Consider the following 16,467-nt stretch of genomic DNA (forward strand, 5'->3'; position numbering starts at 1 on the left):
GCATAGGGTCTGATGAATGTCTCAAATTTACAATCGATCTGTGGCTCTCTTAAATACAGTTTATCATAGGCAATGAAATATTTCCATAGATCCTTGTTTGGTGAGAAATGTGAGTTGCTTTGGAGTCATACATAATTGTTTATTGGCTATTACAGTTGGGTCTCGACCTTGCTTGGACACATTGCGGCCAGTGGGTAACATGTCCAGATGTCCAGCATAGGGATGGCGTGATCACTGCATGTGCTGTGTTCTGATTAGCTATAAGTTTCTAACGTATGTGGCATCTGACTTTATGGTGCTTTAACAGCACATATATCGCTCCAGCCATGTGCTCTTTATTGGGGCCAATCTTCATTGACCATTCTAATGTATATTGGCCTATCTGTGGGATTGACCATTGTAGTGTATCTTTGCCTATCTGTGGGATTGATCTGAGGTTTCCTGCCCGAGTGTTTGTCTGCTGGCTACATGCCACCCCACCTCTGACCTCTCAATCAATAGCCTCAGGCCTAGGTCTCAGTGGTGGCCTGAAAACATATTTGAGAGTCAGGGCTGATGTGGAATTCACAACTGGTGAATGTGTTAACAAAGACAAAATCTCGTTCACAGAAATGAATGTATTACTTTTCATATCAGAATTGACTTTTTCCATTTTAACATTGACCCCTCTAGTTGAATTTCCAAATACACTATCTAACCCATACTTTGTGATAGGTACTTTATAGGGGGCATGATGCATTTTATGCTCGCTTGCGACAACCACCATTTTCCCAGTTAATTTCATTTTTCCCTGTTTGAAGACAGCGTTTTTAAAGCAGGAAATGCCCAATTGTATGGACCCACACAAAAACAAGAACATAATAAAACTGGCAACAACAATGTGTGCACAGACCAGACCAGAGATCCATTGGGGGAGCAAGGAGAACAAATTTGAAAATCACTCCTGCTTCACGCATATCTCTTTATAAGTGGTGCAGTGCGTGGATGGCAAGTGTCAATGCCCCATTGTCTGCGTTGTTCCCTAGAATAAAGGTGCAGCAGGCCGCATCGAACTTAGCACACACTCCTCCCTCCATCATGGTCACGAAGTCCAAAACATTTTGATGCTGCATTACCATGAGATAGATTGCTCGCAGTTATTCCTTGATTGAATTAAGGCCGAGATCGGTGATGCTCATCATTTTAAGCATGTCCCACCTGGTTATTTGCAAACAGCAAGTGTTGGATTTTGTCTGTAGCGTGACAAAGGGTACTGACCTTCCAGCTGAAACTTGTGTGTCAGTGAATGTCCTTGTACTGAGCCCCGCCAAAATAGTTTGCAGTTCTTTTCTCACAAACATGATGCAGCAAAGTTGTATTCTTCCTTAATGGGTAATGGTAGAAGTTCAATAGTTCTTCTCCTGAAATGACCATGGTAGGGGTGTGTCCAGTGACCAGAAAAAAGATTCTGCACCATCTGAAGACAAGCAGAGTATAGGCAAACTCGCAGCACCGCCAGTAGAAGTCTATCAGCATGGAGGTGCCCCATTGCATAACTGGTATGGGCATAACCCAACTGCAGTTCTCATACGTGCCCATTGTAAGCATTCCTTTACTTATGAAACATAAGGATTACAGTATACGTTTCTGTACAATTAGGATTTGTCTACCCTTTTAGCTAAGTGTCTCCACCCACCTCAGTATTTTCCATATTTCCGGCGATGGGGTTGGTATGCTCTCAGTCAACCCTTCCCTGTGTGACTCATTCCCGTTTTTATCCCTGAGCTGGATGAGCATACTCAAGAATTCCATGTCGGAGGACAAAAAAGACTACCCCTGATACTCTAAAGGCCAGCCTTGGACCACAAATGGAGGCAGGAGCTGACGTGTTCACTACCTCCAAGAATCTCTTCTCTGGAAAGTCTTGGGCCAAATAATATCCTCTCCTATGGCGCCTTTTCTGTGCATCCTGTTTAGCTCGGTTTGGATTTCACTATGAAAAGGTACAAAGTCATGTGGTTAGTTTCATATTGGGTCAGATTCACTCCTATCCTGTGGGGTTCTACTTTGGCCCTAGTTCTGCATAGATATAAGTAAAACGGGCATTTTGATTTTTCAGGGACTACCTCTTACTTAAAGTCTGTCTGAACTACTGCATGCGGCATCAATGAACAAACGTAGCATGATGTGGCTGATTTTTGGGGGCCAACTGTGGACGTGTGCTTCTATGATACCATGTGTTGTGCAAAAGGATGCTGTGTGGTGCATATGGAATGCTAGTGTTTAGAATTGTGTAATTGTATGTGGCATGGAAGAGATCCCTACACTAGTGCTGTGATCACTTTTGAACAGAATCCATTTGGGAAAGCAGTACCTCAACAGTTAATAAGTGAAGTATTACTCATATTAGACAGTGGGTACATAACAGTACAATCACACGTAACTTTTCATTGGACATTGTAGATCTTGGTAGGGCTCTTCAAGGAGATATCTGTGGTCCTATGGTGATTGTGGTTTCCCTTTAACAGTTCAAACTACAGGTTTGCACTGTTAGTTCATATTTTGATTTGCACACTTCTGATCCGTGCTGGGGTGTTGATGTGGCAGCTGAGCGGAGGTGCGCTTAAAGATTCTGTTGTTGACCTATTGAATAAGCACTCTGTTAATTTTGCTAATCCAGAAACATTACATGTTTGCCATAGCCAATGTTTTTTACAGGGTTCCTGTATTTTTCTTCGGGGTGTGTTCTTCACATTCCACTAGTTGCAATTTTAAGGAGGCACCAGAAGATGGCCCCAGACGAGGTATCTTTTGATAGTTTAAAAATGAAGAGTTGTTATTAGTCATAAGACAGATTAGTCTCTTTTATGAGCCATTAAGCCCCCCTTCCATCGAACCGAACTGAATGCTTAGACTAGTGCAAAAATATTTATGGAGTGGCCTCGTGAGCGATGAATCACCTCACATGTTAGCCAGGGCCCCTTGGGTGTTTCTAGCTACCTAGGAGCATGTCTCGCCTGGTATGTGCATGGAGGTGCCGTTGTGTGAGTAGCGTCTTTCAATCTACATGTGCATGGGAATATGCAAGGAGGGGGTGTGTCGCAATTGAGTGTTGTTGGTGGTTGTAACATGCCCTAAGATCACGTGTGTATGTATCTCTCAGTTCCTGGAATGTGGTGTGCGTATTGTGACTCAGCCCATACTATGGAAGCTTCCTTTGGGCTAATATTCACCTGTTTTTGTAGTTTGGGGCATTTTCCCTAAGTCTCACTGAACTGCTACTTTATCTATCATGAGGCGGAGGGGGTCTGAGATTACTTTGTGGCCCCCATTTGCCCCAGCCTATGCTGTCTTGTGGTGACTGAGGTCAGGCCTACAGTTTTTTCTGGATGGTGCATGCAAGGCTTCGGCCTATAATTGGGCAACGCCTCCAGTGTCCTGCCTTCGCCTCCAGCTGTAGTAGTCATTGAGGATTTGACCCTCTCCCAGAAAACCCCTCCACCTCGGATCACATGCTGCTGGCTTTCAATGCATTTGGGCCTGTACCAGGTTTGTAGCTAGGATCTCCTAATGAACTGGTATTTTTTGTCGTTGTTGTTTGGCATGGTGTTCAGACCTTGGAAATCTAAAAAAAATCTAAAAATCGAACAAAGGCAGGACTGGGAACAGAAAATGTGGAATGCCCTTGGCTTCGACCAAAAACTTTTGACAAGTCTGCTAGGTGCTGTGATGAACAGAGGCTGGCCCAGCAATTCTGGGATGCCTGGTCACCGTGCTGAACCCTCCAACTAACTCGATGCCATGTGGATGTCCTGCTGCCTATCTGATCTCTGTACTTGCTCTGTTTTGGTTGTAGGGTTTCCACCATCCCAGATGCATGAGGTTTCTGGTTCCCACTACTGAGGACAGCTTCATTTAAGAACTGAAAAGGAGATATGCATTCACAAGAGGAATCTAGCTTTTTGGAGACACGGTTGGAACTCCACCCCATGAATAAAACATTGGTCCTGGGCTGGATGCCCGAGAATAGGAACCTTTCGACTTTAGATGCAGGGATTTGGGTATCTGATTTTAAATACTTTTCTGGGAACTGCCCCTCCCCCTAGTCAGACTGCCCTCCCCATGGGGAGTGGTCAGCCCACCTCAACCTGGGGGATCGGCAAGAGAGTGGGACCTTGGCTCCCAGAGGTACCTTTGACGTCAAACTTTAGGGAGGATACCCAGTCGGCAGAACACCTAAGCACCCTTGGTCACTCTAAAACCCTAAACACAAGAAAAAAGTTTGAATTCCCAATGTTGTCTCATAGGTCCGTTTTTAGTTTGGTGCAGTTGCTTATGTGGGGGTTTATCTTACTGCGCATTTTGGCTCTGTGATTGCGTGAAGATACTATCTCGTCAGACAGTTGCCATGCCCTGCCGAGGTTGTGACCCCAGTCCCTGATGCATTGAGTTCCCTGTCTGCGGTTGTTGCTACCACCTGTTTTCCAACCAGCTGACCCTTGCTATGGGGGTGCAGTGGATGGTGGACCTCTCTGAGGCTGAGTGTAGGGCACACCCTGATTCCACTGTGCTTGGTTTTGTGGATGAACATTCATAGGGTTTTGTTGTGGCTAGTCATGGCCCATCGGTCTCTGCTCATGCTATGCTTTTACCTGGTATCTGTCTACCATGTGGCCCATTCTGTGATAATTATAGCACTCCCTATGGTCTAGATGCTGACAACCTACCTGGGCACTCTCGCATTAGCTGGGTTTGCGGTGGAGATCCCTTTAAAATTGGTGCAATTTGCATACTCGAAGTAAATGCGGCTCCCTCGAGGGCTGTCTTGTTTGTATTGGACCAGAGTTAGCAGTGTCTCTCTAGGCTGGCACTTGTTTGGGGATCATCCCTGAGGGTCGCTGAGTGGGGTGTACGTGTAACCGCCCACTTATTTTAAACATGGCCTCCTTTCCTATGATATAAATGGGCTCATTGTCTGTGTGATGTACCCACTACCTAACAAATTAGCAAAAGTCTGAGATTTTTTATGTTCTCCAGGACTGCCTTAGTGAAGGCAGTCTGGTCGACAGATGATGTCTCCACTTGTCTACCTGTGATGTTTGGGTATTTTAATGGCACATGTCCCAGAGAAGGAGCCCCAGGGGAGGAGCAGGCCATAGACCCATCATCAGAGAACTGGATGGACATTTTTAGGTCTCTGCTAGGCAGCTCTTGCGGTGTCTCTTCGAGACATTCAGTATGCAGGATTTGTGCATAAAGCTCTGCCCACCTTCCCCCATCCTTTTAATTGGCGCCTTTGTAAATGGTGGCTTTTCATTGGTCAATAGGCTTAGTAGTCCCTCCTTAGTACCGCCTTGTTTCTTAATGTAACCTCCCATGAGAACATCCCCTGATACATATGTTGTTACTCCCTAGGTTTTAATCACAGCCTCAAGGCACTATCTTCTTAAAAGGCTTCAGGCAAGACACACGCTGGGTCCTAAGCTAGGCTGGAAGTGGTTAGTTCGCTCACTAGAAGGTCTCACATTTATATGAGACTGTCTTTAAATTTCCCTTCCTCAGCTCCACACAGAGTACAACCTAATGTGAAATGAATGCAATAATTAATTTGCCACATTTCAAAGCTACTACTTGTATATATGTACATAGCTATTTGAATGTACTCGTAGTACTGTCTTGCATGCAATGCATTATGGTTAGAGTGGAATTACCTTATCTTCTGCAGGGTGCAGTACCATATGTGTCCAAAGGAGTTCCGCAGTGCTGGTGCTTTACTCACTAGGGACCTTTAGGAGTAGTTTGCGGTACTGCACCTAAATATGGTGTGCTGGTGCCTTGCTCACTAGGGACCTCTAGGAGCATCTTGCGGTACTGCACCTAGACATGCAGTGCTGGTGCCTTGCCCACTATGGACCTCTAGGAGCAGTTTGCAGGACTGCACTGAGATATGCAGTGCTGGTACCTTGTTCAATAGGGACGTCTATGAGAAGCTTGTGGTACCGCACCGAGACATGTAGTGCTGGTGACTTGCTCAGTAGGGACCTCTAGGATCAGCTTGCGGTACTGCACTGAGACATACACTGCTAGTTCCTGGCTCACTACGCAAGCATTTGCAATGTAATAGGTGTTGCATTAATTAAAGTATGAGCTATTAGCATTTCATTATTATTTTCAAGGCGACTACCTCAAACTATTAGTAATGCGAGACCTATTCCATTGCAAATGCTTGTTAGTTCTGCCATCAAGGTTCGACTCAATAGATTAGTTGGGGATGAGGGAAAATGTAAAAGCTGTCCTCTCATGCAACTCCCTCCTATCTCTAGTTAAAGGGTTTCGTGAAGGGGATCCTTGTCTCCGTACCTGAAAAAAGTTGCATAACTATAGTGTCTTTTGATCAGGAGACTATCCCTTCCCTTAGATATGACCTTTATTGCCCCCATGTCTATTAGAAAGCTGGATGGTGTATTGTTCACAGGTACTATGACCACAGGTTCCTCTCCAGGTTGGTCCGTGGTTGTCATAGCGGGGCGTGCATGGTTGTGTGCATTTTGTCCTTAGAGCATCGGTTCCCTGTTTTCCTCTTTGGTTGACTGGACAAATCCTGTAGCCTCACTCTCGTTATTGGTACCCAGAAAATCGGGGCTCTCCCCCACTTGTTGTGTCATTGTCTAGAACCACCACAAATCTCCCTGTCACTGTGTATGCTCACCTGAACCAGTGGGAGTGCATGTACTCCAAGTTGCTGAGGTTCTATTTGTCAGACGTGGTAGACGTGGGTTGGGCTTCTGGGGTCTTTTTCAAAAGACTTAGGTTGCACTGGAATTGCCTGGGTTTGCTGGCCTGTTAGTGCCTCATGCTTGGACCTAACCGTCCGTCTTTTGGTGGGGGGCTGGGCAGCTCCTACTATTGGTGGATTTGAGTAGGCTAATGAAGATGGAGCTAGCATAAGAACCTCTACTCCTGCATAAGGGAGGGGAGATGCTATCACCTTGCTTGTTATCTGTGGTGTAGGGTTATTTATCTGGGCCTCTTTGAAGATGTTCCATAACTCTAGTAAGGTCTCTCTCCTGTCTTTCTTTTGACCTGGCTATTTAGAGTGTATGTGTATTCTAGTATGCTTAATTGTGTTAGTGTCTCAAGTTCCCTCTTTAGGCCAGGGAAACGTGTGCACTTTTGTGTGTGCAAGCCATTCTTGGCAAAACTTCTTAAATGTCTTTGCTTGTGTGGGGAGCCTAGTTTCCATGTGTTTTTATCCATGATATTGCTAGTGATACTGCGGACAAATATTCTACTTTATCTTTTTAGAAGTTTTAGTTTTGATCTAATCATGGGGATAAATGCATGTGATGCACTCTTTACAGTTTTACTTGCTATGAGCTCAGCAGATGCTTCAAACAATTCAAAACAAACATTTCAATAAACACCGAGAACAAAGCACATGAAGGGTTGTAACACTGGTAAAAAGTAAAATTGCTAAAAGACATTATTGGACCAATATCAACTTTTGAGCCAAATGCAGTTTGCAAGAAATAACAGCACCCTCATATGAAGTATTGAAACTTAGACGACAAAACATGAAACCATAGGACAATAGCTGCATGATACTAACTATATACAATTTGCAATAAATGGTAGCACTACAACATCAAATACATTATCAATTCAACAAAAAAGCTTACAGAAAAAAAAATCACGCTTTTTCCAAAAGGTTTCTTAGCACGCTCCTAGCGCATGCCATCATGTGACCAGGGAAATCTCTGCACTGTCCACGGTAATAAGTGAGCCTGATAGTCTGCCAATATTGACTCCAGGACAAAGGTAATTGTGATAGGTATGCGTTGGACATGGCCTTTCTTAGGGGATTTCCCTCAAACATTTTTTGTCCTCCTGGTATTTGCGGATTCTGTTTTTGTGGCCTTAGGACTCTGGGCACTTTCCCACTGTAATGCAGTGTGAAAGTGCATGCCCCCTTCCTAAACATGCTAGGAAGTGGTGCTTAATTGATTGGTTTAGGTGATGTACCTGTAAGTGCTGTGTAAAAAGATACACCACATACCCAGGGAAAGTACTGAACTGGCCAATAGTGGGACGCAGCACTGATTGTGCCACCCACCAGAATAGCCTTTGGAACATATATCAAGCCTGCCATTGAAGGCCAGTGGGTGCACAGTTGCACTTATGCTAATGTTGGCATTTCTAACTCATTAGCCAACCCTGAGTGGACCTTCCACTACCACTAGAGATCTCTTTGGTTAAGCCCTGAAGGGCAGAGCAAGTGGTAGGCGAAAGGTAAGGCAGGTAACACATGGGTGTTCCATGGCCAGGTAGTGAAGCACCCCATGTGGGTTTTCCCTACCCATGAGACAACACAGGGTTTGGCTGATTCTCTTCAAGTCAACTTAGTGCTCTGGGCACTTTCCCACTGTAATTCAGTGTTAGAAATTGGTGCTTACCTGATGTTTTTAAACATGGCTCAAGCCCTCCATTGAAGGCATGTGTGTGTGCGCTTGCACTTATCCACAGGTTGGCCTTCTGAACCTCTGGCCACTCCTGAGGAAATATTTCACTAACCACTAGAGGACCCCTAGGGAAAGTATTGATGGGTAAAGCAAGTAGTAGGTGAAAGGCAGGGAAGGTACATATGTGTTCCCTGTGAAGGTAGTGAAGAATACTCATGTGTGTTTTCACTAACTATGAGGTTTGGTCTTCCCATAGGTTAACATGGGGGAATGGTTGAAAATACTTCAAGTTGCAATAGTGGCTTGCAGTGGAGCAGCCTCATAATGTTTCCTATCATTGGATTTACAATGACAAACCCTCTCCAGTGGTAAAGGTGGATTTGTCATTAATAGCTAGGAAACGCCAATTCCAGAAAGTGCCAAGCGAGGCTCGAGCTGAGGTTCTGTTGCGTTCCTTCCCACGGGAACTCAGGAGCCAGTAGAATGAATCTTTATTGTTCAATTAATTAAAATTGTTACAATATTCTATCAATGAAAAAAAACTTGTTTAAAATCTCACACAATTATTTAATAATAAAAATGACTATTATGAGGATTATTGTCCTATTTAGCAGTGAGGTGTTGTACGTTGGACTTAAGGAAACGTTTTATCATAGTCTCTCATGCTTGATGACCGACTGAGTACTGTAATAATTCAGTTTTCTAGTTTCAGGTTGGCTCGGATTGCGTCTGTGAATTTCCCTAGTCGGGCCGCAATTTGAGGTGTTTTAATAGAGAAGCACAGGTCGGAAACTTCCCTGCAACTTTGTAGGCCAAGCAACCTACAGATGGGGAGAACCAAGCGCTGCCGCTCACTGACTAACTTTGAGCAACAGCACAACAGATGGAGCCAAGATTCATGGTGGTAATTGCAGAGTCGGCAAGCCACTGAATTGTCCTCCCGGGCCCAAGTTGGGTTAAAGTCCATGATGGGCAAAGCAAAAAGTCTCATGTAGGTGATTCTTCTCCGAGCCAGTACAGTCAGAGGTTGCTCCAGGTAGGGCTGCGGTTTCCCCATGGTGTATGAGGAGTCCAGCGAGGAAAGATTGAATTGGTGATGCAGGCTTTCCAAGTCCCTTTCAAAAGATATTCTCTTGGCCTGAGTATTCACTGTTTTCCTCCAGGCTGTTAGTGGGATTTCAGGGTTGTGCAGATTTTGGAAATTAATGTCCAGTAATCTAGTGCCTGCTGCCAAGTGCACCTGCCCTGGGGAGCCCTCCTCTTCGAAGAGCGTTTTAATTTGTCTTTTTAATGACAATTCTGGTGCTCGCGTAGTCCTGATTTAGTATTTGATTAAATCACCTGAGCAAGTGATGTCCGGACTGGTGAGACCCAGCTCCAGCCTTACTCTTGCTCTCTTGGCCTGTCTAGGGAGAGCTAGGACATTTTTATAAGCCAGAATTTGATGGTTCGTGAGGAACTTATTGAAGGCACCGGGGAAAACTAAATGGCCATAATTAAGAAAGGGCACTAGTTTTGCAAATGGGTTCAGCGATTGGACTGTGAAGTCGCTGGTTAAGGCTTTTTAAAGAAAAGATGAAGCCAGCCGCTTTCCTTCTCAGATGTTTCAGATGGGCTGTAGGTTTTGCCCCTTCCGATAGCCAGAAGCCCAAATAGTTGTAGCTCATACTTGTTTTGATTTGCAGGGCCCCAAGTCGCCAATGAGTGGTCGTCTTACGAGGGTACTACCCAAATATAAGTATCCTAGTCTTCTCCTGGTTCACCAGTGGTTTGTTCTGTTGGGTATATCCGTGCAAAGCTTTTAGGGCCTTCTGTAAGCCAGTTCTCATGTGGTCCATAATTACAATGTCATCCGCATACCTGAGTATTTGAAGCCGCGTTTTTCCCAGTCTAGGGGGTCCAGCGCTTTCCCCAGGCCAGCTGTGTACAGATTAAAAAGTATAGGGGTAAGTGCGCACCCTTGTTTTAAACCGGTATTAGTTGGTACCTTAGCGGTGACTAATGTTTGACTGATTTTAATGCGGACCCAGGTCCCCTGATATAGGAAAATTATGGCTTTAAGCAGCTGTTGGGGAATTCCCCAAGTATGTAGTTTTCCCCACAGCTTCCCACGATCAACCCTATCAAAAGCTGCACTATAGTCCACAAAGCAGCAGAAAAGAGGTAACTGCGATGTCTGGGTAGCGCGGTTAGACAGGTGGCCCGATACTAAGATGTTGTCTGTGGTAGAGCTTTGGGCCCTAAATCCTGTTTGAAAAAGGGGACGAGTGTTATCTGTCACCCAGGCTTCCAGTTCTTTCAAAAGTATTCTGGCATATGCTTTAGCTTCAACGTCTAATAAAGCAATAAGCCGGTAATTTTTTGATTTTGTGCTATCCCATTTTTTGTAAATTGGAGAAAGTATTGAGCCTTTCCACGATGGTGGAACACTAGAGGTGGCAAAGGTGTGCTTAAAATGTGTTGTTAACTGCTCTGCCCAGAATCCCTACGAGTCTTTAAACACAGATGCAGGAACTCCATTGGGTCCTGGAGCGCCATCTGACCTCATATTTTTGATCAGGGTAATTAACTCGGCCACTGTGATATTGGAAGTTTTAATGACTTTATCTTTTATTGGAGATTGTTGATGGGAGTAGGTTTGGGTGATATCCTGTAGGGTTGAGTACAGCTGAGTTGCATGTTTAACCCACTCCAAAGCGGCCACTCTATTTTCTTTTGTCTGGCCGATGTTGGTGAATTGCTTAATATATCTCCAAAGTTGGATGTGTCTTCTTTCTTTGAGGAAGATAAAGATTTTCACCCATTCTGTCTCAATTTTCTTGGAGCGTATTTCCCAGACTTTCTTCCTATGTGCTGCGTGAAGAGCTGTTATTTCCTGAGCTTTGGGGTTTTTGGTGCCTTTCCTTCTTGCCTTCAAGGCCCTTGAAAGACTGCGTTTTGAGTTTTGAGTGAATTAGGTCTCTTGATTTAATACTTTGCGGAGGTCCCAGAGAGTGGGTATCCTGCACTTGGGTGCCTCCAATTTGTACCCCAAGGGCTGATTTTAATTCTACTAAGAGTGCTTCCCAGTGCACCTGGGGCGAGACTGGATTCATGACTATAGAATTTGATTCTTTGTAAGTTACCCACTCCAGAATTTTGGGGACAAGATTGATAGTCCATTTTATTCTCCTCAGGATTTCATAGCGTTCTTCGCCGGTTGAAACCCCTAGTGTTTCCAGTTGTGTTGCAGATTCCCCGCTTAGCTGCAGGATCATCCTCAGTGGCCTGTGATCACTCTCATCCCTGTTATCCACTTCAAAGTTGTTATAGTATGGTACTAGACGGTCTGAAATGAAAATGTAGTTTATTGTGGACCTATCCAGAAAGTGGACATTTCTAGGCTCTAAAACTATTTGTGTACCTTTTAGCGTGACTCCAGTCCACACTGGGGCCTGGGGAGCATATATGTGCATTCCTCAGCAATAGCCATAAACATTGGGCATATAACAGGAATTACAGACCTCTGACATTTGAGGGCCTGGCTGGATAGATTGGAGAGAGAGGTTTTGATACTTGGCCTCTGGGAAGCCAGATCCTCGCCCCACTAAAGATTAAGCTCTACATTCCCCAGCCTCATGGTAGACAGAACTGTAATTTAGGGGAGACATGTGTGGTTCCAAGGGAGCCCTCTGAACCACCCTCTACTTCAAGGTCACACTATAGTATAACTACTGGTGCCATACTTCAGCAAGGCAGAGATTCACCTATGGGGAAGTGTGCTCGGACAGTCTGGAACTGCGTAGAGCACACTGCCAGAGGAATCTCTTGTGTACAAAAATGATCACTGCCATTGGAAGTGACTGTGCACCCTTCCTGAATAGTGGCTGGCCTTGGCTGACGACCGGCTGCTATGTGGAACCCTGAAGTGTGCTCTCCAAGGGTGTGCTGGCTTGCCCCCTGTTCTGTTGTGGAGGTCTCAGGGATATCAAAGACCTCCCGCGAGGGACCCACAGCATCCATTTGTGACACCTGGAGAGTGGTGCCCCCCTAAGTGCCCACATCGTCTGCTGGGTCCCAACTGATAGCGTGGCATGAGCGTGAAACTATGTATTGTGCCTGGAGAAAAGATTGCCTTTTGTGGAGCCCCAAAATTATCGCCTGCATCTAAGGAGTGTGGCCCCTGTATCGTGGGGGTCTCAACACACATAAGCATCTTGCTGGTGGTGAGTGGACTTACTGGTTGCAAGACCCAGCATGGCCTGCTTCGATCTCTCTTGCGCAACATGCCGACTGCATGAGATGTTATGTTATGTTATGTTATGGGCATTTGTATTGCGCACAGCTGCCCCAGCTAAGGGGCGTCCTGGCGCATGACAAGATGGACACAGCAGCATCAAACACAAACAAACAAAACAGCGGAGCATAGCAACTGAGGAGGAAGTTAAAATAAAAAGGTTTTTATGGCTCACATGGTTTAGTTTAAACACCAGTACATATCCTCACCGTTGAGCACCAATGTGGATAATTAATACAGATAAGTAGAGACTTATTACTAGTAATAAGGCAACAATCACAATAAAAGGTCCAATCAAGGTCTCAATGAACAATTCCCTTGTTAATATGGAAAGAGATGATGCTGATATCAAAAACAATACATTAATTTATGTGAACAAGATTGTGTCGTTATTAACAAGTTTCTCCGTTGTGCAATCCACATTAACCCTGTCTTGCAAATACATAGTCAGGCCAGCACTGACACCTAGGCCCGAGGTTGATTGACAGGGCACAGGTGGTAGATTAATCCCAAGATAGGTGCAGCAACAGTACAATTGTCAATGGAGATTGGCCCCAATAAAGCGCACATGGTTGGAGGATAGGCACGCTCCTAAAACACCATAAAGTCAGATGTCGCATAAGTTCGAAACAAATGAATCCACCAGGTGGAGGTTATGACCCTCAGAGGGGAGGGAGGGCGTACCCATAGTAGTTTCACATTCTACCTCATGCGGCACTCCTAAACTTGCAAGTGTGTGTGTGGCTCCAGAGAGCTATCAGAAGTGGGTCAAGAGTCTACATGACCCCCCATTCTTTGCAGAACTTAGTTGGTGCAGGAGGGACAATTTTGGAACCCTTTGATTGAACGACTAGTGCCATCAGCCCGCTTCTGCTCCACATACCATGGGTGAACATCCTGAGTGGTGGCCAACCCCCATGTGTCGACTGCCGTCTAATTAGCGTTGCTACCTAACCCCATCTTATTTCCTGGGACCCTGACTGAGTGTGACTCCGGCCGCAATCAGCTTAGTATCAGGGTAAGGGTTTTTATCTACTGCCCTTGGGCTTAGGGTCTGCATGTGTATTATCAACTGACCTGCCGGATATCAGTAGCACCTCATTACAGTGCTGTGCGAGTGTGTGCTCCATATGGATCTGTGTGATATCTGATGCACTGCATAGCTGAGTGAGTGTGTGGGAGTGACTGCTTGAGTACCACCTACACAGCTGTGTTGCTTTACACGTTGATTCCTTGCCAAAAGTATACTATGTTTGACATTGGTTTTTAGCTGTGCGGCCTCGGCCAATGATGCTGTTTAAAAGTGTGTTAATTATCTGTGTGTTTACAACATTACAGATATTGTTGTAATCTGGGGTGCACCCTATAACTGTGTGGTATTGAAGTGTAATAATTGCCAGGGTGGGCCTAGTTCTGAGAACGTTTCGCACCACATAAGGTGGGGGAATAAAGATCCTTCCCAAGTGTTTGTACTGCTGAGGGCATTTTAAAATGTTTGGGCCTACTACTGCCAATATTTTCAAATGTGATTTATGCCCAGAAATACATGATGTTCATATTGTACTAATTAATGTGTGGTGAATACAATTTTTTGAGCTACACCACATGTGAAGTCTCTTTTGTGATGCTCAGTGTATTTATTGTTTGAGAGTGCTGTGTCAATGCTTTGCACATTGCTTCTGTAATAATCATGACAGCTCAGTGCCAAGCTACCTAAGGGTGGGTGCAGGTTTTACACCGGGTGTAGTCCCCTATTCTTGAGGGGAGTGGTAGGTTCTGCCTGGTTCGGGCACCACCTCAGCCAACCAGAAAATGCAATTTCAAACAGTATGGAAAAAAGAATAACTCGATATCCACAGGCCCCTCTTTGTCACACTCAAGTTACACCTTGTTTCCCAGGTTAAAATCTGTTTCCCTAATTGGCAGAATCGCAACCTGTATCACACCCAGGGGCCAAGCGTACCATCTGTGTCACGCCCTGCTGTCGAAGCGTCCAACACCTTTCACTCCCTTCCGATACCAACAGTGTTAAGAAACCAGTGGCACTGAAAAACCCTTTTGGACTAGAAATAGGAGACTGAGGTTCCAACTCTTCCCAATCCGGATAGCTTTATTACAAAAATAGTGTTGTGGGAGCCATTAAGGGTTATATGATATATATTCACCTTTCCTAGCATGCTGGTTTTCAAAAAAAAGGTGACATCCACGGGTTCACCACTGAGGCCGCCTTATGACTACTCAGCTAGGACATATAGAATAGGTAATATACTAGATTATTTTAGTGGCAGGGTGCTCAGAATATCTTTTTACGCTTCTCCATAATTTGCGATATGCCAGATACTTTAAGATTGGTTTCTGATGTAGTCTCTTATCCTCTGTGATGGCTGCTTCAGGAAGGACCTCCACCTGGTGGATTCATTTGTTTCGTACTTATGCGACATCTGACTTTATGGTGTTTTAGGAGCGTGCCTATCCTCCAACCATGTGCGCTTTATTGGGGCCAATCTCCATTGACAATTGTACTGTTGCTGCACCTATCTTGGGATTAATCTACCACCTGTGCCCTGTCAATCAACCTCGGGCCTAGGTGTCAGTGCTGGCCTGACTATGTATTTGCAAGACAGGGTTAATGTGGATTGCACAACGGAGAAACTTGTTAATAACGACACAATCTTGTTCACATAAATTAATGTATTGTTTTTGATATCAGCATCATCTCTTTCCATATTAACAAGGGAATTGTTCATTGAGACCTTGATTGGACCTTTTATTGTGATTGTTGCCTTATTACTAGTAATAAGTCTCTACTTATCTGTATTAATTATCCACATTGGTGCTCAACGGTGAGGATATGTACTGGTGTTTAAACTACACCATACACAAAATTAAGTTAAAATGTTTAAAAGTCCAGTAAATTGACTTATTAAAAAATTCATATTTGCAATTATTTCTAATTTTGAATAAACTGTTTTTAATCTTTTTTTTTACTTTTCTAAATATTTTCTATCTCTGATTTGCTACGTTTTTTGAGACCCACAACTAGGGATACCATGGAGCTATCTCTGGATAAACTGAACAAACTCATAGTTGCTGAGCTTATGGTTTGGTGCAGGTCCAGGGGGCTACCTAATGGTAAAAAGATGAGGAAGGTAGAACTGATTAGGTCCCTTAGGCCCGGGTGCAGACAGCTGCAGAGAGTGATGGGGAAAGGGGCAGTGACCCCTTCAACATCCTCCAGGTGGAGGATGATGACACCTCATCCATTTCTTCTAGAATCAGGCTCACACTTCCAGCTGATGGTGGAGGGGAGGCTCCTCCACAGAGGACCCATATATGGCCCTTAGAAGGCATATGTACAGTTAGCTTCCTTAGCTCTGGAAGAGATGAAGTGTTAGAACTAGCTAGAGAGAAGTTGGAGGAGGCGAAAGCAAGAAGAAATTGTGTCAGCAACAATGAGGAAGATGCTGAGCTTCCCAGAACAGATGAGTTTGCTCCTGCACTTCACAAGGGAATATTTCACATCTATGTAGAGATGGAAGACATTGACAAATAGCCAACTGCATTTGCAAGGGCCCTTGAAATGAGAGGGGTCTACTCCAAGTATTGTGGTTCACTCCAGTAGGAATTGGTCCCAGTAGCAGGGAGGGATAGGCTCCTGACCCTACAGGGGGATGGTGCAAATACTTACTCCCACATAAGAAAATGTCTAGTCAAGAAGTTTGGTCTGACCCCAGAGAAGTACAGGGAGTACTT

This window comes from Triturus cristatus, chromosome 3_2 (genome assembly GCF_964204655.1).
Source record: "Triturus cristatus chromosome 3_2, aTriCri1.1, whole genome shotgun sequence".
Classification (NCBI taxonomy): domain Eukaryota; kingdom Metazoa; phylum Chordata; class Amphibia; order Caudata; family Salamandridae; genus Triturus; species Triturus cristatus.